This window comes from Notamacropus eugenii, chromosome 3 (assembly GCF_028372415.1).
Source record: "Notamacropus eugenii isolate mMacEug1 chromosome 3, mMacEug1.pri_v2, whole genome shotgun sequence".
Taxonomy (NCBI): domain Eukaryota; kingdom Metazoa; phylum Chordata; class Mammalia; order Diprotodontia; family Macropodidae; genus Notamacropus; species Notamacropus eugenii.
Window position 1 is genome coordinate 190,191,280 of NC_092874.1, and position 22,948 is coordinate 190,214,227.

At 38.0% G+C, this 22,948-nt stretch overlaps 1 protein-coding gene across 1 annotated transcript in view; it reads right to left on the reverse strand.

Moving 5' to 3' along the window:
* MGST1 (microsomal glutathione S-transferase 1) overlaps positions 1-22,948 on the reverse strand; it is a 718,478-nt gene that overhangs the window by 620,035 nt on the left and 75,495 nt on the right. The window lies entirely within an intron of this gene.

Here is a 22,948-nt window from a genome sequence, read left to right on the forward strand (position 1 = left end):
AAGCTGTACTTCATGAATGGCGCATAAGGTTCTCTGATAAATAGATGAATCAAAAAAAAGTATTGATAAAGCGATTGGTATGTGATAAACAGCAAAAGTGCTGGAAATACAAGTAGAATGACGCACACCATCCCTATGCTCAGGAAGCTTAGATTCTTTCTAATGGTGGAAAAAACACACATAAGGGAGTAGCAAGAAAAAGGAGTTATAGTCTAGGGAGTCACAGAAAATATTTGTATTATGTTATCATCCCATTTGATGAGTTTTACATCTTCGATTCCAACCCGGAGCAGCTTTTATCATGGAGTGCTGACATAGACTTAAAAATTTTTTTTCAGTTTCAAATTCTTTCCTTCTCTCCACCTGTTCCTCATCCATTGAGAAATCAAGAAATTAATACCTATTATACATATGAAGTCACGCAAAACATTTCCACATAAACCGGAAAGCAAATAGTATACTTCAAATCTGCAATCAGAATTCATCAGTTCTCTCTCTGGAGGTGAAAAGGTGATTTTTCATCAGAAGTCCTTTAGAATTGTCTAGGATCATTCTGTTGTTGATCAGACTAGCTAAGTCTTTCACAGCTGACTACGTTATAAGGTTGCTGCTACTATGTACAGTATTTTCCTAGTTCTACTCACTTCACTTTGCATCAATTCATATGTCTTCCTAGGTTTTTCTGAAGCTCATCATTTCTTACAGCACAATAGCATTCCATCACAACCATATGCCATAGCCTTTTCAGCCATTTGCCAAATGATGGGCAGCACAAAAAGAGCTGATATAAATGGATCCTTGAAATGGAGTTTTGATACAATTTCATCACCACACTCCCTGATTATCAGGATTGTTCATCCTTTCTCCCAGAGGCTGTGTCTCTGATAAATCAGCAGAATCCTAAGGAGAAAGAGGGATCTCTACTCTAATATTTTCTCAGATCTAGGCTTCAGCTGATCAAGACAGACTACTTTTGTATATAGTGCCAGTTGACCCCCTCCAGTCCATTCTTACTCCATCTTTTGTGTGGGTCAGCTGGACCTTAAGATTTGTGACATCTCAGAAGATTCTCTGCAACCTGAAGAAATGGTTCAGGTCTCCCTTAACTGATAGATTTCCTTTTCCCTGAGATGTTTTGGACTATGTCTTCTTAGAAAGGGTTTGAGGGACCAAATGTGGAGTATTTTTTTCTTTTCTAATTTGAGAAAAAACTCTCTTCATCGTCACAGTGAGCTTAGAGGTGTTCCTAGATTCTAGGCTTATTTTCCCAATTCATATGTAATAGACGTGGGTAGATCTAATATAAAACAATTAGTCCACATATGATATAGACAGATATCAGAGGTGAGATCTGGAAAGCCCTATTCCATGTCTGCAAATGGAGATTATGATTTCCACCTCTGGCTTGGAGGCAGTCTGGAACTGCATTGCCAAAAGCCCTGTGAACCACAGGGAGAATCTAGTCAAGGTATGACCAGGCAATCACTCTTGCTCTTCTATCCCCAATAGGTATTTGAGGCTACAATTATATCTGTTGTTGTTCAGTCATGTCCAATTGTTCAGGACCCCATTTAGGATTTTTTGTCAAATATACTGGAGTTGTTTGCCATTTCATTTTCCAGCTCATTTTGCAGATAAGGAAACCGAGGCAAGCAGGGTTAGATGACTTGCCCAGGGTCACACAAGTAGTAAGTGTCTGAGGCTGGATTTGACCACAGGAAGAATCATCTTTCTGATTCCAGGCTCAACACTGTATTCACTGTGCCCACAATTGTATCAGCACACCTCAAATATTTGTAGTCTAAGGGTCAGTGTTCTCTCTTTTAAACATTCAAAACAAAAGGCACTTTTCCCCTTGTCCCTCTTAAGGGTAGGATAAAACTTAACTCACCCTCATCAGCTAAGCTCCCTCCCACCAAATAATAGTTATAGAAAATACAAATACAGATAGCTATTAGACCTCTATCAAAGTAATCAGTAAATGGAAATCAGCTCATTTAGATTAAAGTAGTAGAGTAGAATAAATGAGCTCTTCTGAACTGAAATACGAACTCATTTCAACTAAGGGAAGAGAAAAATGAGGAGTGAGGGCTAGGAGGGGGTATTCCACTCAGCATTCTCTAGGGCTGGTGCTAGAAATCAAAAGACCTGTTGAAGTCTGGCTTTACCGCCAGTCGGTATCTTTATTTAGATCTCCTGTCTACTATTCAAAAATTTACATTCTTTCTGGATCTCCCTTTCCATTTCTCTCAGGAATCTCTTAAAAGAAATCCCTTCTCCGCTTTATGCTCAGCAAATGAGTCATGGCTTTCTGCTGCTAGCCCCTACACACACACACACACATACACACACACACACACACATCCATACAGTCTTACAAGACTGCCCCTAAGAAAATTACCCAAAACTTGGAGCAAAAGTGGGGTTACAGAGGAAAAGTGACCCTTTGACTCATTTGGAGGTGATTTTAAGTCCCTGGATGACAGTGGAAGGGAATTTTTCCAATTTTCATAAAGGAAGGTGGTATCCCATTATTAGAAGCACCATCTAATACCATGTATTATATGTAATTTTATCTGTTCTGGGCTAGCTCAGACTCAGGCCATTGTAATGGCTAGCAAAGTAGAATTCTTGGCAGTTTTTCTAGATTGAGTTTGCCAATCAAGTGCCTTCGACTGAGTCTTACCTTTCATTGAATCAATTAAGAATCTTTGATTGGAAACAATATACATTGTATTGCTTGGAGAGACAAGCAGAGCTAAGAGAAGCAGAGAGAGAAACAGAGCTGAGAGAAAGAAACGACCATGAGTGGGCTAGGGGAATGGGGACACCTAACAGAAAGAATGTTTGTGATGTTGGTGCTCTGTCTGTTGGTCTGTGTTAATTCCTGAGGCAGAAGCCCTGTCTGTTAATCTGTGTTGATTTCTCAGACAGAATCCCTGTCTATTGGTCTTTATGAGTGAATTGAGATGAGGACATTGGTAATGTGTTATAAATATTGTTATAGCCCTCTTAAGCTTTGTTTTCTTAGTAACAAAAGCTATGGGCAGGAGCCCCTGGAGCCTGTCATTAGGCAAAAGCAGGAAGAGTTTGGAGTAGAACAGTCACCATGAGCTGAGCCAAGGAACAGGAGTTGAGAGCTGCCTGTATGTGAACCCAGGCAAAAACTGAGAATGGTTGGCCCACAGAGGAGGAGCCATGGTGTTTGGAAGTCAGCCTCAGGTCAAGATGAGAAAGGACTTTACTTGGACACTATGTATTAAATTAAGGAGATTGTTCTTACAGTGACCTAGGGGTGGATGGTGGGGTATTGTCTGATCCCCTTAAGGATGCATTGTGCTAGGGAAGACCCTAGTCTGTGACCCTCCACTTTGGGGATGTAGTGATTTATGCTATGCGTCATATGACATACTGAATGTTATGAGATACATGTATGTATTAGATGATATGTTTTGTTTAAGGATGTTGATATGAATGTTATATTTTATTGAATAATGTGTAGTTTATTGCTGAACAGAGAGTTTTTATACTATATGCTTAGATCCTTAAGATCATTCACAGCAGCATTCCTCAGGTGTGCTGCCATGATTGGCTTTACAGAAGCTGCTCATTTATTTTTATAATGGAAGAGAATGAAAATTTAGATCAACCGGCAGTTAACAAAAGGAGATTTGCTTAGCCATGGTAGAAGGATATACAATAAGGACTACATTGAGAACCCCTTGAGTTGATTCACCTGAGCAAAGCTTCCTTGCCTGAATTGTCCATTAAAAGTTTTCCATGGACCAAGAATTGCAGAGCACCTGAAGCTAGTTTTTCATAGCTGTTTTATATTTAGGCAGCCAGGAAGTGATATCAGCAATTTCATCCTTTAGTCTTCTGAGCCAACCAAGGCTAAAGGTTAGTCTCAATACCTTTAAGAAAATATTAGCTTAACTTTCATGAGGGCAGGATTAGGATGTGCCTTCTACCATGCCATTATCCCAGTGGGGCTCCTAGGGAGGGGAAGTTTTGGCTGGTGGGCCTGGGAACACTGAATGGGTAGCAGGCAGGTACCTGGTACCAACTTGGGCCTCAGAACAGGTGGCATGCAAGTGACCAATAACTACTTAGCTATTTTAATTCAGATAATCCATATCTCTCAGCTTCAGAGGTTTCTCATTTGTTTCGTGGCCCTGGATGTTCTTGTGCTGCTCCTATCTAACAAGACTGTTTTATCCCAGAAAAGTTTCTATGAATTTCCTCTGATTTTACTTCCTTGATGTTCTAAAGATTTTTTACATTGTTTTATGTTTTTATAATATTTTATATATTGGGCTTCTCTTCCATTGCTGCTTATATTAAGGTTGTTTTAATATTATTTTTGTGGTGAAAGGTCCCATAGAAAATTTTAGGGAACTTGATACTAAGGGGTAGGAAGTGGTAGGAGAAAAATCTTTTCTATGTAGCCCAGTCCTGCAAGGGCAGAGAGGTCATTTTGCTTTCTTGCTGCCTAATTATATAGAAGGTCCAGCACAAGAGAATTAGTGTTAGAAATTTCAGCTTGCCTCCTGTTGCTTTCTGGAGAATGTTTTCCTACCTGTGCCAATTCTTCAGGAGGATCTCAGTATTGTTTTAACATTATATCCTTTTATGTATGTATAGAATGTATATCAGATTTCATACTGTCTTGGGGAAGGAGGGGGAAGTAAGGGGAGAAAATTTCAACCTTATGGAAGTGAATGTTGAAAACTAAAAATAAATAAAAAAAGAATTTAGTCAAAAAATTATATCCTTTAAAATCGCTTCTTTTATTCTCTTATTTAGTAAAGTGGTGTTCAATATAGTTTTTATGCTTCTTATTACACCTTGAAGCCTTGAATATGCTTTAGGCTTGACCTACACTAACAATTTAGGTTGGAAGGGAAGTTACTAGTGGTTGGGGGATCAGGAAAGACTTTACATAGAAGGTGGTACTTGAGCTGTGACTTGAAGAAAGAGAGGGATTTCGTGAGGGGAGGGTCATATTGAATCATGTAATCTCAAAGTTGAAAGAGAGGAACCTCAGAGGTCACAGGTTCCTAGATATTGGTCTACAAAGGGGCCTTAGAGGTTATCTAAGTACAACTACATTTTGCAGATGAGAAGATCAACAAGGTTAAATGACTTGCTCAAGGCCAGATAGATAGATAGCAGGAAAGACAAGATTTGAACCCAGGTCCTCTAACTCCAAATGCAGAACTTTTTTTACTACACTACTGACACTCATGAATGCTTTACCATCATGGCTCAAGATCAGTTACTACAGTTGATTAATGGATAGGAAATATATCTGTAATGTCTTTAACTAATAATCTTGACCATCCAAGCTTGGCTTAAAAACTTCTAGTATTGCATAATTCGCCTTAAGTCAGCCTATTCCACATTGGAGTAGCTCTCGTTGATAGAAAATATGCACTTAAATCCAGCCAAACTCTAGTCTCTACAACTTCCACCTATTGCTCCAATATCTGCCGTTTGTGATGAACTGGCCTAGTCCTTCTTCCATAAAAGAGCCCTTTTTATGGAAGACTCATACAAAAACAGCTAGCATGTTTCCCTTAAATCTTGTCTTCCCCAAATTGCATAATACTTTATATTTATCACAGCTCATTTTTTAAGATTCTCATTAGTCTTGCCTCTCAAGATCTTTTTGGAACATAATTCTATCATCTAATGTGTTGACTCTTCCTTCTACCTTTGTGCCATCTGCAAAGTCAATAAGCATACTACCTGAGTCCTTGACAAATATTTCATTGTGTAACAAACTTGGAGGGTAATAAAAATTATTTTATTGTTATGCTTTTTAATACAACGAGTTTATCACCAAAAATCATGTTCCTGACCATAGGTAAAATAGAACTGGTATTTGTTGTATTAACCTGATGACCATCCTATTGGAGCTACAGAAACAAAATGCTAGAAATAAGTATATATGAACTACCAAGCTAGCATTATTTGCTGAAAGATACACAAGATCTAAATAGGAATTTCCAGCCCTGTGATCCAGTCCTTGCTCACTTTTAAGTGGCAGAGGCTGTCCTTGGGCTTTAGCTTCTTTCACTTTCAGGAATGCTCTGAGCGCCACTAATACTGAATGTGTATAACAACATGGAGGTGCTGTTCTAGGTCAAGTCTACCTATTTCCCTTTACTGTACCCTTTATAGGCTTTCTGAAGCAAGAAGTGTTCATCAGGACAGTGTTGGACAGTTCTCATCTCTCGCTGTATTGCGTGATGAGTATTAACTCTATATTAGGCCTATGCCTGGCATATTCAGTTATCCCTAGGCTAATGAGGGAAAGTAGGCTTCAGTTCTACTTTGCTCTGGGCAGCTGGACAGGGACATAAATCAACACACTCCTCTCTTGCTAATTAATAGGATGGGAGCTATGTCTAATAAATAGAAGCAATGTGTTTCATATCATCCATCATCCCATATAGGCTCATCAACTACTTCCAAGTCAGGAATGGGTTCCTCTCAATCTGTCCTCTGCTTCATTAGGTGATTTATTCCTCCTGAGACTTGTAGGGTATCTATAAGGGAAAGGAACAAGATAATAGCTGGAGAAAGGGGCACATGCTTTATCCTACAAGCAGCTGGGGTTAGGAGCTAAGGGAGACTGTATTCTTAAGGAATGCAAGCATAGGCACAAGAGCTAAGCTTAAGACCCACAGTGCCTACTTCATAACTGGGTAAATAGGGTCAGTACAGATCTGGGGCCTTTCAAGCCAAGTCAAAGACCAAAAATAAAACTACTGCCTTTTTTACTGAACCACAGAATTTTAGAGTTGGAAGGGATGTGTCAGAGGCCATGTAGCCCAACTCATACACAAAAAGATTCCCTAATGTAATGTAATTGAGAAGTGGCCATCCAAGCTCTGTTTAGAGGCTTCTAAGAAGGGGAAATCCATTTCCTCTTGAGATAATAATTCCACTTTTGGATAGCCCTAATTGTTAGGAAATCTTTCCTGACAGCAATCCTATATTTACCTGTTTGCAACTTCTGCTCACTTATTTCCCCTTGTTCTTACTTCTAGGGCTAAGGAGAGCAAGTCTGATCCCTCTTTCAGATGACATTCCTTAAGATACTTGTGGATGGCTATGATATCACCCCAAGTCTTCTCTAGCTAAAAATCCTTTCTTCCTTGATCAGATTCTCATGTGATGGATCTATGCAACTTCTCTGATGTAGAGTTAAAATGTAAAAGGAGTATTTACATGCAAGAAAAAAGGAGGGAAAGTAATATTTATACCATCACTTACCCCCAACACCACTATTTCCCTTCCAAATCCTTTTTCCTCCTGAGCCTTAGTTGCATTGTTTGATTTTGATGGGTGGTTGGGGAAATTGAATTTCTCGGGATGTCTCATGAATGAAACAATAAAAGACATTTGCTACTTGATAGCTGAATAAGAGATTTGGGGGGGCGGAACCAAGATAGCGGAGTAGAAAGACGCACATACACATAGCTCCGAACCCACAACCCACAGAACGGCTAGAGGGGACCAACTCACGGTGAATTCTGCACCCAGAGGCCACGGAATATTGGAGCGAGGGAGATTTCTGTTCTGGAGAGACCTGCAAACCTCTCGCGGGGGTCCTTCGCGCTGCGGACTGGGCGCCGGGACTGGGAGCTGAGTGCAGCCCTGCAGCGGCCGCGACACCGAGAGGAAAAGATCCGAGCAGGCTACGGGACGGGATCTCCAGTGGCCATGCGGGTCCCTCCACCCACAGAGGGACCTGCAAACCTCTCGCAAAAGGTCCGTCGCACTGCAGACATGGAGCCCAGCCCAGACCTATGGCGGCCGCGGCTCCGAGAGGTACAGATCCGAGCAGGCTTCAGGGACGGGATCTCCAGCAGCGGCACAAAGTCCCGCCACCCACAGGTGACGGGGGTTGGTGAGAGAGTCTCTTTGGCGGGTTGAGAGGGGAGTGGGTGCCCCCATGGCTCGGCCCCCCCCCCCCCCCGGGAGGTAGAAGCTGAGAGGCGGCTGCAGACAGGGGCTCCCCAAGCGGGCGGGAGCCTGGATCCATTGTGGAAGGTCTGTACATAAACCCCCTGAGGGAACAGAGCCTGAGAGGCGGCCCTGCCCCGACCTGACCACCTGAACTTAATTCTCACACTGAATAGCAGCCCTGCCCCCGCCAAAAGCCCTAAGGCTGGAAGCAGCATTTGAATCTCAGTCCCCAAACACTGGCTGGGAGGACCAGGAGGCAAGGTGGGAGTGAGGAGAATATTCAGAAGACAAGCCACTGGCTGGGGAGAATGCCCAGAAAAGGGAAAAGAAATAAAACTATTGAAGGATACTTTCTTGGAGAACAGACATTTCCTCCCTTCCTTTCTGATGAGGAAGAACAATGCTTACAATCAGGCAAAGACACAGAAATCAAGGATTCTGTGTCCCAGCCAACCCAATGGGCTCAGGCCATGGAAGAGCTCAAAAAGAATTTTGAAGGTCAAGTTGGAGGGATAGGGGAAAAACTGGGAAGAGAAATGAGAGGGATGAAAGAGAAGCATGAAAAGCAGATCAGCTCCCTGCTGGGGGAGAACCAAAAAAATGTTGAAGAAATTAACACCTTGAAAACTAGCCTAACTCAATTGGCGAAGGAGGTTCAGGGAGCCAATGAGGAGAAGAATGCTTTCAAAAGCAGAGTTAGCCAAGTGGAAGAGGAGATTCAGAAGCTCACTGAAGAAAATAGTTCTTTCAAAACTAGAATGGTACAGATGGACGCTAAGGACTTTGTGAGAAAGACAGGTATCACAGAACATAGCGAGAAGATTGGAAAAGTGGAAGATAATGTGAAATATCTTATTGGAAGGGCAACTGACCTGGAGGATAGATTCAGGAGAGACAATGTAAAAATTTTGGGACTACCTGAAAACCATGATCAAAAGAAGAGCCTAGACATCATCTTCCATGAAGTTATCAAGGAAAACTGCCCTGACATTCTAGAACCAGAGGGCAAAATAAATATTCAAGGAATCCACAGAACACCACATGAAAGAGATCCAAAAAGAGAAACTCCTAGGAAGATTGTGGCCAAATTCCAGAATTCCCAGGTGAAAGAGAAAATATTGCAAGCAGCTAGAAAGAAACAATTCAAGTATTGTGGAAATACAATCAGGATAACACAAGATCTAGCACCCTCTACATTAAGGGATCGAAGGGAATGGAATAGGATATTCCAGAAGTCAAAGGAACTAGGACTAAAACCAAGAATCACCTACCCAGCAAAACTGAGTATAATACTTCAGGAGAAAAAATGGTCTTTCAATGAAAGAGAGGATTTTCAAATTTTCTTGATGAAAAGACCAGAGCTGAAAAGAAAATTTGACTTTCAAACACAAGAATGAAGAGAAGCATGAAAAGGTGAACAGCAAAGAGAAGTCATAAGGGACTTACTAAAGTTGAACTGTTTACATTCCTACATGGAAAGACAATATTTGTAACTCTTGAATCATTTCAGTATCTGGGTACTGGGTGGGAGTACACACACATACATGCACACATGCACACATGCACACATACATAGAGATAGAGTGCACAGAGTGAATTGAAGAGGATGGGATCATATCTTAAAAAAAAAAATGAAATCAAGCAGTGAGAGAGAAATATTGGGAGGAGAAAGGGAGAAATTGAATGGGGCAAATTATGTCTCATAAAAGAGGCAAGCAAAAGACTTATTAGTGGAGGGATAAAGAGGGGAAGTGAGAGAAAAACATGAAGTCTACTCTCATCACATTCCACTAAAGGAAAGAATAAAATGCACACTCATTCTGATAGGAAAACCTATCTCACAATACAGGAGAGTGGGGGACAAGGGCACAAGTAGGGTGGGGGGGAAGGATAGAGGGGAGGGCATGGGGAGGAGAATGCAATCCGAGGTCGACACTCATGGGGAGGGAAAGGATCATAAAAGAATAGGAGTAATGGGGGACAGGATAGGATGGAGGGAAATATAGTTAGTCCTATACAACACAACTATTATGGAAATCATTTGCAAAACTACACAGATTTGGCCTATATTGAATTGCTTGCCTTCCAAAGGGAAGGGGTGGGGAGGGAGGGAGGTAAGGAAGTTGGAACTCAAAGTGTTAGGATCAACTGTAATGTTCTTACCACTAGGAAATAAGAAATACAGGTTAAGGGGTAAAGAAAGCTATCTGGCCCTACAACACAAAAGAGAAGACGGGGACAAGGGCAGAGAGGGAGGATAGAAGAGAGAGCAGATTGGTCACAGGGGCAATTAGAATGCTTGGGTTTGGGGGGGGGAGGGGATAAAAGGGGAGAAAATTTGTAACCCAAAATTTTGTGAAAATAAATGTCAAAAGTTAAATTAAAAAAATAAGAGATTTGTATTTTTTTCTCATTTAATTTGTGTGAGCAAATGAAAATAATATTTCTCTTGGAATATATATTATTATACACAAATACAATGATAAATCACATAATATAATTTTTTTTTCATTAAACTGAGAGGAAAAGACTTTAGAGAGAAATGATAGATGTCTGTAAACATTCATTTAAGCTGTTAGTACTCTAACTGTGAGAACCTTTTCCAATGACCAATGGCTATGTACAGGGATGTGCTGGTAAATGTTTACCAACCTGCTCTTGGGGGTGGGGGTGGGGAATGAATATGCATGTGACACATTTTTGCACTTAATCTTCATTATTAACATTTTCTCCATCACTTTCTTAAGTCTAGAAATCAACAAAACAATAAACCAAGCCTTGATTTTTAGCTATTCCAAGATGCAAATATTCACATGAATAATGACCTTTCCCAAACTGAGATAAGCTGGCTCCAGCACACCACTGAGTATATATGATACCGGAGAAATTGAATCATGTCAGTTTTGACATTGTTAATATAATTTTAAGGGGACTTGACCTGGAAGTGCCCACATCTACCAACATGGAGACACTCTGCATCCTGCCTTTTCCTATCATGTGGTTGAGAGTGGACTCCTTTTGTCTGCATAGCCACTAGCTATGTCTTTAACACTGACCCAAATGAGACAGTGTCTCTCTGTCCTGGGTTATCTTTTCTGCTGCATTTAAAGGGTGAATATTACAGTTCATCCATAGTACAGATGACATGCATTGAACTGTGAGAAAGGATAGCTTTCCCTCCCATTCTGCTTCAACTTCAAGAAATGAATCTGGAGGTGTTAGTTTCTTTCCTGCTTCATTTGTCCTTTGTTTTAGATGCTGTGTGATGGTCCTTACTGGAAGCAGGAATTGAACTTATAGCACTTTGGAGTCAGAATTCCAAGTGAGATGTTGCAGCCCAGAAGGAAAAGCTGGAGAAGCCAGGATTTTTGAGACGAGCCCAATGGGAGTTTTGGGCTTAGACCTGGGACTGAGGAACTATAGAAAGCGAGCTAAGCTGTTTGCATATTTGTTATATACCTATTAAAGTAAATATTCCTTTGTAAAAGCTAATTCAATTGTTGGTGATCAAATGGAATTGTGATGCAGAGGACCTATCCCACTATAACTGAGGAGAAACAATGGGTGAGGCCTGGAGCCATTTGCAGGGAGCCTAGATAACCTCCCGTTTCCCTTATGTGTATTGGGATCCCAGAGAGAGAGGGAGAGAGGGAGAGAGAGGCGAAATTAGTATACCTAGCTTTCAGGCAATGGGAGCCAAGATAGTCAGTATTATATAAACAAAACCAGAAGACAAAGAAAAGATTCAGCTAAATGAAAAGTGACTTCAAGTCCTCAGTGAAAAGAGAAAGGAAGGAGTTGAAAGAGTGAACTTTATCATGCAACCAAAGGCAATAAAGATACATAATTTTGTGGGACATTTAGTCATTTTTTATTGCATTACTCATGATAAATATTTGAAAAAAGGTAACTATAAAATTATTGCAATTTATGCACTACCATCTTTTGCAGAGCATTGGGAGATGGGGAAATATAGAGGAACTTGTTAAGATCCTCTGAATTGAAGGGATATAAGGTTGATACTGACTTTATCTAAAAAGCAGGCCTTATGCCTCACATCCAGTAAATTAGTAAAGGTGACAAAAGATGAGAGTAGGCAATATTGGAGGGGTTGTAGAAAGACAAGCGTAAGAGTGTATTGTTGTTGAAGCTGTGAATTAGTACAACCATTATGGAAAACAGTTTGGAATCATTCTAATAAAGTGGCTAAGATGCGCATGCTTTTTTGATCCAGAGATTCCAGTTAGGTGTATATTCCAAGGAGGTTATCAACAAAAAGTAACTGTATTCACCAAAATATTTGTAGTGACACTTTTTTGTGGTAGCAATGAACTGCAAAATAAATGAAAATTGGTTGGAGAATAGATAAACAAATTGTGGTACATGAATGTCACTGTTATGTAAGCAACAATGAGTATGGTGAACTTCATGAAGTGGAAGACTTACGTGAACTAATGAAATGAAAAGTGAAGTAAGAGCACAGAAGTCAGGAAAACAATAATGAGTACATTAATGTAAAAGAAATGAAGAATAACCACAGAACAATTAAAAAAGAATGTTGTGAAACTATGAAAAACAAACTTGGTCTCAAAGAAGAAGAACCTCCCTGCTCTTCTGCAGAGGTGGGGAGGGGTGCAGTACCTGGGGGGAGGGGTCATGGATCTTGAACACTTCATATAATATCAGATTTTTTCAATGAATTGAATGATTTTACTGATCTTTCTCTCTCTCTCTCTCTCTCTCTCTCTCTCTTTCTCTCCCTCTCTCCCTCTCTCTCTCTCATCTCCATCATCTCCATCTCTCCCTCTGAGAGAGGAGTGGCAAGAATACAGAGGGAAACCTAGGTGATGTAAAAACAAAAGATACTAATAATATATATTTTAAAAACAAAAGAGAAAAGGAAGCATTGAAATATATTGGGAAATATTGTTTGGGAAAAAGGCTTAAACGTGGCCAAAGAGTTTTCTTTTATAAAACAAGGACACTTTCTTTTTTATGTTACTATAATTTATTATTTTATTTTTAAAATACTATTTAATTAGTCAATTTTTGATTTTCAACATTTACTTTTGAGCTTTTCAATTTTGAGTTTTCAGTTTTTTTCCCCTCTCTTCCCACCCCAAGACAGCATGCAATCTGATAGGCTCTACATATACAATCGTACTGAGCATATTTTCACATTAGTCATGTTGTAAACAAGTATTAGAACCAATGGGAGGAACCATGAGGAAGAAAAAAAAAAAAAGAGAGTAAAGAGTATCCTTCAATGTGCATTCATACTCCATAGTTCTTTTTCTGCATGTGGAAAACATTTTCAATCATGAGTCTTTTGGAGTTGTCTTACTTAGATCATTGCATTGCTGAGAAGAGGTAAGTCATCAAAGTAGTCATCACACAATGTTGCTGTTATTGTGTACAATGTTCTTCTAGTTCTGCTCACTTCACTCAGAATCAGTTCATGTAAGTCTTTCCAGGTTTTTCTGATGTTCTCTTGCTTGTCATTTCTTATGGAACAATAGTATTACATTATATATACTTATAACTTGTTCAGCCATTCTCCAATTGATGGTCATCCTCTCAATTTCCAGTTCTTGGCCACCTCAAAAAGAGCTGCTATAAATATTTTTGTACATATGGGTCCTTTCCTCATTTTTATGATCTCTTTGGGATACAGACCTGTAAGTGGTATTGGTAGGTCAAAGGATATGCACAGTTTTATAGCCCTTTGGGCATAGCGCAGTAATACTTTTTAAGAAAATAATGAAAAGGCATCATACTTGGGAATACCTTATAATCCCACCTACTACTGAAATGTATTACACTTTCACAGATAGTAAATGACTTGAAACTAATATGGGGACCATTACTTAAGCTGCTGTTCATGTATAGTCAAACTACCAAATTGTTAGAACAAAGATCAAAATTAACACAAAGTCAGAGAGTAAAAATTGAAAAAAAGATATGATGTTCCATTAAAACCATGCCAAACTGATATATTTTAAGGAGTTATAGGTCATAAAAAATAGAAGAGATTGGAGGAAAGGTCATCAGCACTAATTTTAACAATTTTATATAAAGCCCAATTGATATAAATTCCATAATGAAGATATTAAAAGAGCCACCAAACTGCCTTAGTAAATATTTGATTTCTTTAACAAGCAGAGAAATATACTGGATATGGGTAATACCATTTTAAAATATTAACTCATTTGTAAAATCTTCTAGAGGTTAGTGGAAGATAGCAAGGGGAAAAATAGTTTGTTTGGTAAGATAGTAGAATAAGAAAATTCATCATGAGGGCATTTAGGGATAAAACTGGAAAGAAGACACAAAAAATATGCAAAGTTTTTTGTTTGTTTTAAATAAATTCATTTTACCAGTAGGACATTTGAGTTAACACATTTGGATTGTAGCATCACAGAACCAGATGTGCTTCTTGGAAAAGTGAAAATAACATTGAATAAAACAAAAATAGGAAAAGCATCTGAACTAATTGAAGTACACAAAAGGAAATCCATGTAGGAGGCAACACAATTTTAAGGTCATTGGGAGATTACTCTCAAGGTATCTGAAGGAAGGGAAGTCACCAAAGGCAGATGAAAAATCTTATGTTTTATTATTACAAAAAAGTTACCTGAAAGACATCATTAACGACAAATCCAGATGCCTACTTTTCCATTTATATGCATTTTTTTACCAAAATAATTTATACAAATGTCGACAGTATCCCCAAACAAGTAAACCTTAAAACCTGTATTTCATACTAGACCACATCTTTACCATCTTATAACTGACAGAAAGTAATAGGAAGTGCAAGATCCCACTGGGTTTATTGTTTATTAATTATATAGGAGACATTTACTGTGGTAGAAAAATGCTGCCTTAAAACTTTTATTCCTACAAGCAATCTCCTATGGACATTTCAAAATTATATAAGATTTCTTGAAAGAATTTTGTCCTATTTTCCATAAGCATTTGCAATTGTCATTGGGGATATTCAGAGTAAAATCCAAGTCACAATTGGATTCCTTTCTGACGACTGGAATTTTTAGATGCTTCTTTTTGCAGGTGATGATGTACTGATGGCATAAAGACCCAGAACATTGCAGAGCCTTATAAACAAAATCTATAATAACTGAACAAAGGGATAGTTCTTTCTAATCCACCCTTCACTGATTAGCCCAAAGTTATTCTCTTTGTTCCCTCCACACCCTTAGACAAGATAGGACTTTTGAAGAACAATAGTCTTGTCTCCTCTCTGTAGCATATTATCAGCTGGCCTTTCCACAGTACATAGACTTGTATTCAATGTATTTTGTCTGCTGTACTTGAATTTCAGAGACTGCTCATATTTCTCTTTTTCAAGAGAAACAATTACAAGTTCATTATTTGGTCGAAAGTCTTTTTTTTTGCTTAAAAATATGCTCTATTTTGCAAAATAACATTTTTGGTATTAGTCATTTTATTTTAATTTTTGATGTGTCATATTACACATTTTTTTATTTCTAGTCATTGAGAATGATTAGCTCTGGGAGATTCAAGCTGACTTTGTTTAATATGTGAATTGCCTAATTTTTTTAATTTGCAAGAGTCTCTCTAATGCTAAAACTCTGGAGCTTGGTGACTACATTTTTGGGTGAGTTAAACCTGTACTCCCATTTGATGGTATCCTGTGGATTTTATTTAGTTGTGGTCTGCCCCTCTAATTTTAATATTTTGCAGAAATTTTCCTGAAACACAGTATTCAAAGTACATAGTTTCACTGTATATTTTTTTTGGCATCCAGTGATTCTCAACTTGTCTCATCAACCTCTATGTTCAAAATTGTTTGCTTTGAATGGTTAATACAAGTATTCTAATTTTGTTCAAAAAAGATTTTCTCTAATATGTTTTGTTGAGTCTCTATAATTTTTTTTTGTTCCATCTGCCGTTTCTTTTGATGAATGTCTGCTGCTTAATTAAGATTTTCCTCTTTCTAGATCATCACTTCTTTTTTTAGTCTTCAAATACTACTTTAAAAATCCTAACTTTTTTCCCCTTGTCTTTTCCTTTCTTTTATTAAACTTCTCAGTCACACAGTTTTGTGAAATTCCACTCTCATTTCTGAAAGTCTAGTAATCATCACTGAAGTATTATCCCTTACTTTTAGAGATCTTTCCTTACTTTCCTTTATCCCTATTGTTTCTTCATTGTGATATAAATTGTTTTGTTCTTGTTTATTCATTTCTTTGGTCAATCTGCTAGAAATGCCAGGAACACAAGAGAGGTCTATACACAATGTTTGTTAATCTGGCAAGATCTTTGATACTGTCAGTTATGAGAGTTTGTGGAAGATCATGGCAAAATTTGCCCTGAGAAGTTCATCAGTATTGTTATGTCAATTTCATGACAGCATGATTGTATAGGTTCTGGATAATGGACAAAGCTCTCATGCTTTTCCTGTCCTCAGTGGAATGAAGCAAGGTTTTGTGCTTGTTCTCATGCTTTTCAGGATCATATTTTCAGTGATGTCATCAGGCACCTTCAAGGAAGGCAAAAACAAGGCCAGCTAACCCATTGGTGGTAAATTATTTAGCTTGAAAGGACCATCACCATTTGTGTTGACTTTTGTCTTGCCACTGGACTCTGATGACTCTTGAGAAGAGAGTGAAACTGATGACTTTGAGTAGCACTGCTTCATTTAAATCCAATTTTCATGCAAGTCAAGACATCACCTTTGTAATGTCATTGTTCCTCTTCGAGAATGAAGGATAAACTTGAAAAAGCTACAAGCCAAAACTAAAGTGGAGAGAGAGTTGGTGTATGAGTTTTTGTTTGCAGATGATTATGCACTCAATGCAGCCTCTATATGGATTGATTCTCTGCTTCTTGTGCTAATTTTGGCCTGACAATTAATACCAAGAAAACAGGTTCTCCACCAACCAGCACCACACCATATGTGGAACCATCAGTTAAAGCAAATGGAGAAATTTTGAATGCAGTGGATGATTTCACTTATCTTGGCATTATACTTTCAGGGATGTACACATAAATGACAAGGTTGACACACATATTACCAGAGCTAGCTTAGTGTTTGGGAGGCTCTGAAGGAAAGTGAAGAGGTATTAGACTGCCTATCAAGCTGAAGGTCTACAGCGTCATTGTGCTGATCTCATTCTTGTACGCCTATGATACCTGGACAGTATTATCATTAGCACCATGCAGAGAAATGGAATTGCTTCCATCTGAATTGTCTTAGAAAGATTCTGAAGATCATCAAGCAAGAAACAGTAAAGGACATTGAAGTCCTTTCTCAAGCTGAACTGCCAAGCATTTAAACTCTACTGCAGAAAGCATTCAAATGCCAAACATAACATTTCCCTAAAAGACTATTTTATGGGGAACTCACACAAGGTAAGTGCTCAAACAGAGGTTAGAAAAAGTGATACCAGGACACTCTCAAGGTGTTTCTGAAGAACTTTGAGATTGATTGTGGGACATGGAAGACACTGGCACAAGACTGCCCAGCCTGGCATGTTCATATCAAAGAAGTTCCTATACTTTGTGAGCAAAGCAAAATTGAAGTAACTCAAAAGAAATTTGATATGCACAGATATGCAGATATGCACATCTCCACTCCAAATGCTCACATGGACTATTTGTGCCCAAACTATGGTAGAGCCTTCCACGCTTGTATTGGTCTGATCAGTCAGAGTTGGATAATCTGTAACTTGACCCCAACATAGTGATATCATTTTGATCCTCTTCAAATATGAAGGATAACAACCACCAACCAACCATATGCCAATATCTCTGCCAATGTTTCCTTGTGACAATTCTTTCCTTTGCCCTCTTGTTATCATTGTTTTATTTTATTTGGTACAATTTTTACTGCTTTGCAATGATGTAGAAGACCTGGACTTCGCCACAACTCATAGAAGCATCTTTTTTTCATAAAGAAATATATAGAAGGTATAATCATAAATATACAAACTTAATCTGCCCTATGTGTAGGAGGCATAACTTCCCCTCCACCCCAGTCTCTGGAGAGAGGAAGGGGATTAGGTTCATAGCTTAGCTCAGTTTCCATAGAACATAACCCTAGTCCCTAGTCCAAAACCTTGCCTGGGCTCAAGTCCCAGGTAGTCTGGCTTCTCAAGGTTCCAATGCTGGGCTGGCTGGCTGTACTATCCCTCTTGCAATCTTGGCTCCAAGGACTTTATAGCTTGAAATCTTGCATCCTATGGAGACTCAACTCCAGTTCCTAAAATTGAAGAGGTTAAATAACATATAACAGAAACAAAGACCCTTAGGCACATTTATTGGAGCTGGGGTTAAAGCTGGATTAATTGGTTCTGTTGATGGTGGTCATGCTGTGGGGAATGCTCAGCAAGAATACTCAGCAAGACAAACAAACCCAATGCAACCAAGATTAGGAGGGAAGCAGAAAACGAGGAAAGAATTTTTGCAACTAGTGTCTGTGATAAAGGCCTCATTTCTAAAATATATAGAGCACTGAGTCGAATGTACAAGAATACAAGTCATTCCCAATTGAAAAATGGTCAAACAATATGAACAGGCAGTTTTCAGAGGAAAAAATTAAAGCTATCTGTAGTCATATGAAAAAAATGCTCTAAATAACTATTGATTAGAGAGATGCAAATCAAAACAACTCTGAGTTACCACATCACACTTATCAGATTGGCTAACATGGCAGAACAGGAAGATGATAAATGTTGGAGAAGATGTGGGAGAGTTGGAACACTAATTCATTGTTGGTGGAGCTGTGAGCTGATCCTAGCATTCTGGAGAGCAATTTGGAACTATGCCCAAAGGGCTACAAAAATGTGCATTCCCTTTGACCCAGCAATATTGCTTCTGAGACTGTATCCCCAAGAGATCATAAAAATCAGAAAGGGTCTCACATGTATAAAAATATTTATAGCAGCTCTCTTTATGGTGGCCAAGAACTGGAAATCAAGGGGATGTCCATCCATTGGGGAATGGCTGAATAAATTATGGTATATGAATATAATGGAATACCATTGGACTATAAGAAATGATGAACAGGAGGATTTCAGAGAGGCTTGGAAGGACTTATATGAACTGATGCTGAGTGAAAGGAGCAGAATCAGGAGATCAGTGTACACAGTAACAACTCTAGTGTGTGAGGAATTTTTCTGGTAGACTTAGCCCTTCATGGCAATGCAAGGACCTAAAACATCCCCAAAGAACTCTTGAGGCAAAATGCCTACCACATCCAGAGAATGAACTATGGAATTGGAAACCAGAATGAAGCAGAATATTTTCTCTTGTGTTATGTTTTGTTTTGTTTGGGTTTTTCTCAGGGTTTGTCCCATTAATTCTTTCATGCAACAAGACTAAACTGAAAATGTGTTTAATAAGAATGTATGTGTAGAACTCATATAAGCTTGCATGCCATCCTGGGGAAGGAGGGGGAGAAAATCTAGGACTCATGGAAGTGATTGTACAAAACTAAAAACAAATAAATTTTTTAAAAAGTGGTTAAAAAAAGGCTTTGCATGTAGCGATTTTGATACTGTTCTCCTTTTCTGAGTTTGTGTTTTGATCATCCCTGTCATTAGAGTAGCTTTCTATGGCCAGGGCTTGTTTGTTTGTTTGCTTGTTTTTTGCTCATTTTCCAGGCTATTTCATGATTTTTTTAATATTAATTTTATTTATTTTCAGTGTTCTTCAATCACTACCATATAACTTAGATTTTTTCCCCTCTCTTTCCTGTCCCTTCCCTCTTCCTCCCCGGGATGGCATGCACTTATATAGGTTCTACACATACATTCCTATTAAATACATTTTCACCATAGTTGTGCTATATAGAAGAATTAAAATGAATGGGAGAAATCCTATAACAAACCAAAACATAATACAAAAGAAAATGATCTGCTGCATTCTGCGATTGAATCCCACAGTTCTTTCTCTGGATCAGGAAGGCATTTTGCCTTAAAAGACCATTGGGAATTTTTTTAAGTCCTTGCTTTGCAATGAAATTCCAAGTCTACCAGAAAAAATTCTCACACACTGTGGTTGTTACTGTGCACAAAGTTTTCCTGGTTCTGCTCCTTTCACTCAGCATCAGTTCATGTAAGTCTTTCCAGGCCTCTCTGAAGTCTCCCTGTTGGTCATTCCTTATAGCACAATAGTATTGCATGACATTCATATACCATAATTTATTCAGCCATTCCTCAATTGATGGGCATCCCATTGATTTCCAGTTTTTGACCACCACAAAGAGTATTGCTATAAATATTTTTGTACATGTGGGACCCTTTCCCATTTTTATGATCTCTTGGGGATGCAGTCCTGGAAGCAATATTGCTGGGTCAAAGGGTATGTATATTTTTGTAGCCTCTTGAGCATAGTTTCAAACTGACCTCCAGAATGGTTGGACCAGCTCACAGCTCCACCAACAATGAATTAGCATTCCAAATCTCCCACATCCTCTCCAACATTTATCATCTTCCTGTTCTGTCATGTTAGCCAATCTGATAGGTGTGATGTGGTACCTCAGAGTTGTTTTGATTTGCATCTCTCTAATCAATAGTGATTTAGAGCATTTTTTCATATGACTATAGATATCTTTAATTTCTTCCTCTGAAAACTTCCTGTTCATATCCTTTGACCATTTATCAATTGGGGAATGATTGTATTCTTGTACATTTGACTCAGTTCTCTATATATTCTAGAAATGAGGCCTTTATCACAGACACTAGTTGCAAAAATTCTTTACCAGTTTTCTGCATCCCTCCGAATCTTGGTTGCATTGGGTTTGATTGTGCAAAAACTTTTCAGTTTAATGTAATCAGAATTATCCATCTTGCACTTCATAATTCTTTCTATCTCTTCTTTTAATTAAAAATTCTTCCCTTCTCCATAAATCTGATAAATACACTATTCCTTGCTCCATCAATTTGTCCATAATATCAATCTTTTTACATAGATTGTGTATCCATTTGGACTTTATTCTTGTGTACAAAGTCAGGCATTTGTGTATGCCTAGTTTCCACCACACTGTTATCCAGTTTTCCAAGCAATTTTTGTCAAACAGTGAGTTCTTATCCTACAAGTTGGGGTCCTTGGGTTTATCAAACAGTAGATGCTACATTCATTGCTTCCTGCGTCTTGAGTACCTAGCATATTCCACTTGTCTATCCTTCTGTTTCTTAGCCCATACCAAGTGGTTTTGATAATTGCTGCTTTATAATATAATTTGAGACCTGGTAGTGCTAGGCCACCTTCCCTAGCATTTTTCATTAGTCCTCTTGATATTCTGGACCTCTTGTTCTTCCAGATGAATTTTGATGTTCTTTTTTCCAGCTCTAGAAAATAATTATCTGATAGTTTGATTGGTATGGTACTAAATAAGTAAATTAAATTAGGTAGAATTGTCATTTTTATTATATTGGCTCAGTCTACCCACAAACAACTGATGTTTTTCCACTTACTTAGATCTGACTTTATTTGTCCAAAATGTGTCTTGTAATTGTGTTCTTATAGTCCCTGGGTTTGTTTTGGCAGGTAAACTCCCAAATATTTTATAGTGTCTCCCCTAGCTTTAAATGAGATTTCTCTTTTTATCTCTTGCTGTTGGGCTTTGTTATTGATATACTGAAAGGCAGAAGATTTGTGTGGATTTATTTTGTAACCTGCAACTTTGCCAGAGTTGTTTATTAATTCAAGTAGTTTTTACCATGAATCTCTGGGATTCTCTAAGTGTATCATCATAGTTTCTTCTTTGTGTATTCTAATTCCTTCAGTTTCTTTATCTTCTCCAATTGCTACAGCTAACATTTCTAGTACCATATTGAATAATAGTGGTGATAATGGACTTCCTTGTTTCACCCCTGATCTTATTGGAAATGTATCTAGCTTATCTCCATTGCATATAATGCTTGATGAAGGTTTCAGGGAGATACTGCTTATTATTTTATGGAAAGTTCCCTTTATTTCTATGCTTTCCAATATTTTTAATAGGAATGGGTGTTGCATTTTGTCAAAAGATTTTTCATCTATTGAGATAATCATGTGGTTTCTGTTAGTTTTGTTGTTGATATGATCAATAATGCTAATAGTTTTCCTAAAACTGAACCAGCCCTGCATTCCTGGTATGAATCCTACCTGATCACAATATATTATTTTTGTGATAAGTTGCTGTATTCTTTTTGCTAAAATCTTGTTTAAAATTTTTGCATCTACATTCATCAGAGAAATTGGTCTGTAATTTTCTTTCTCTGTTTTGTCTCTTCCTGGTTAGGTATCAAAACCATATTTGTATCATAAAAAGAATTTGGAAGTACTCCTTCTTCCACAATTTTTCCAAATAGTCTATATAATATTGGAATTAACTGTTCTTTAAATGTTTGATAGAATTCACTTGTAAATCCATCCAGCCCTGGAGATTTTTTCCTAGGGAGTTCATTGATGACTTGTTCAATTTCTTTTTCTGAAGTAGGGTTGTTTAAGTATTCAACTTCCTCTTGTATTAATCTGGGCAATTTATATTTTTTAAAATAATCACCCATCTCATTCAGATTGTCGAATTTATGGGCATAAAGTTGGGCAAAGTAATTTCTAAGTATTGTTTTAATTTCCTCCTCATTGGAGGTGAGTTCATCCCTTTCATTTTTGATATTGGTAATTTGGTTTTCTTCTTTCTTTTTTTTAATCAAATTGACCAAAAGTTTAACAATTTTATTAGTTTTTTTATAAAACCAACTAATAGTTTTATTTATTAGTTCAATAGTTTTCTTAATTTCATTTTTATTGATCTCTCCTTTGGTTTTCAGTATTTCTAATTTGATATTTACTTGGGGATTTTCAATTTGTTCTTTCTCTAGCTTTTTCAGCTGCAGGCCCAAGTTATTGATCTCTTCTTTCTCTGTTTTATTCATGTAGGTATTCAAAGATATAAAACTTCCCCTAAGAACTGCTTTTGCAGTATCCCATAAGATTT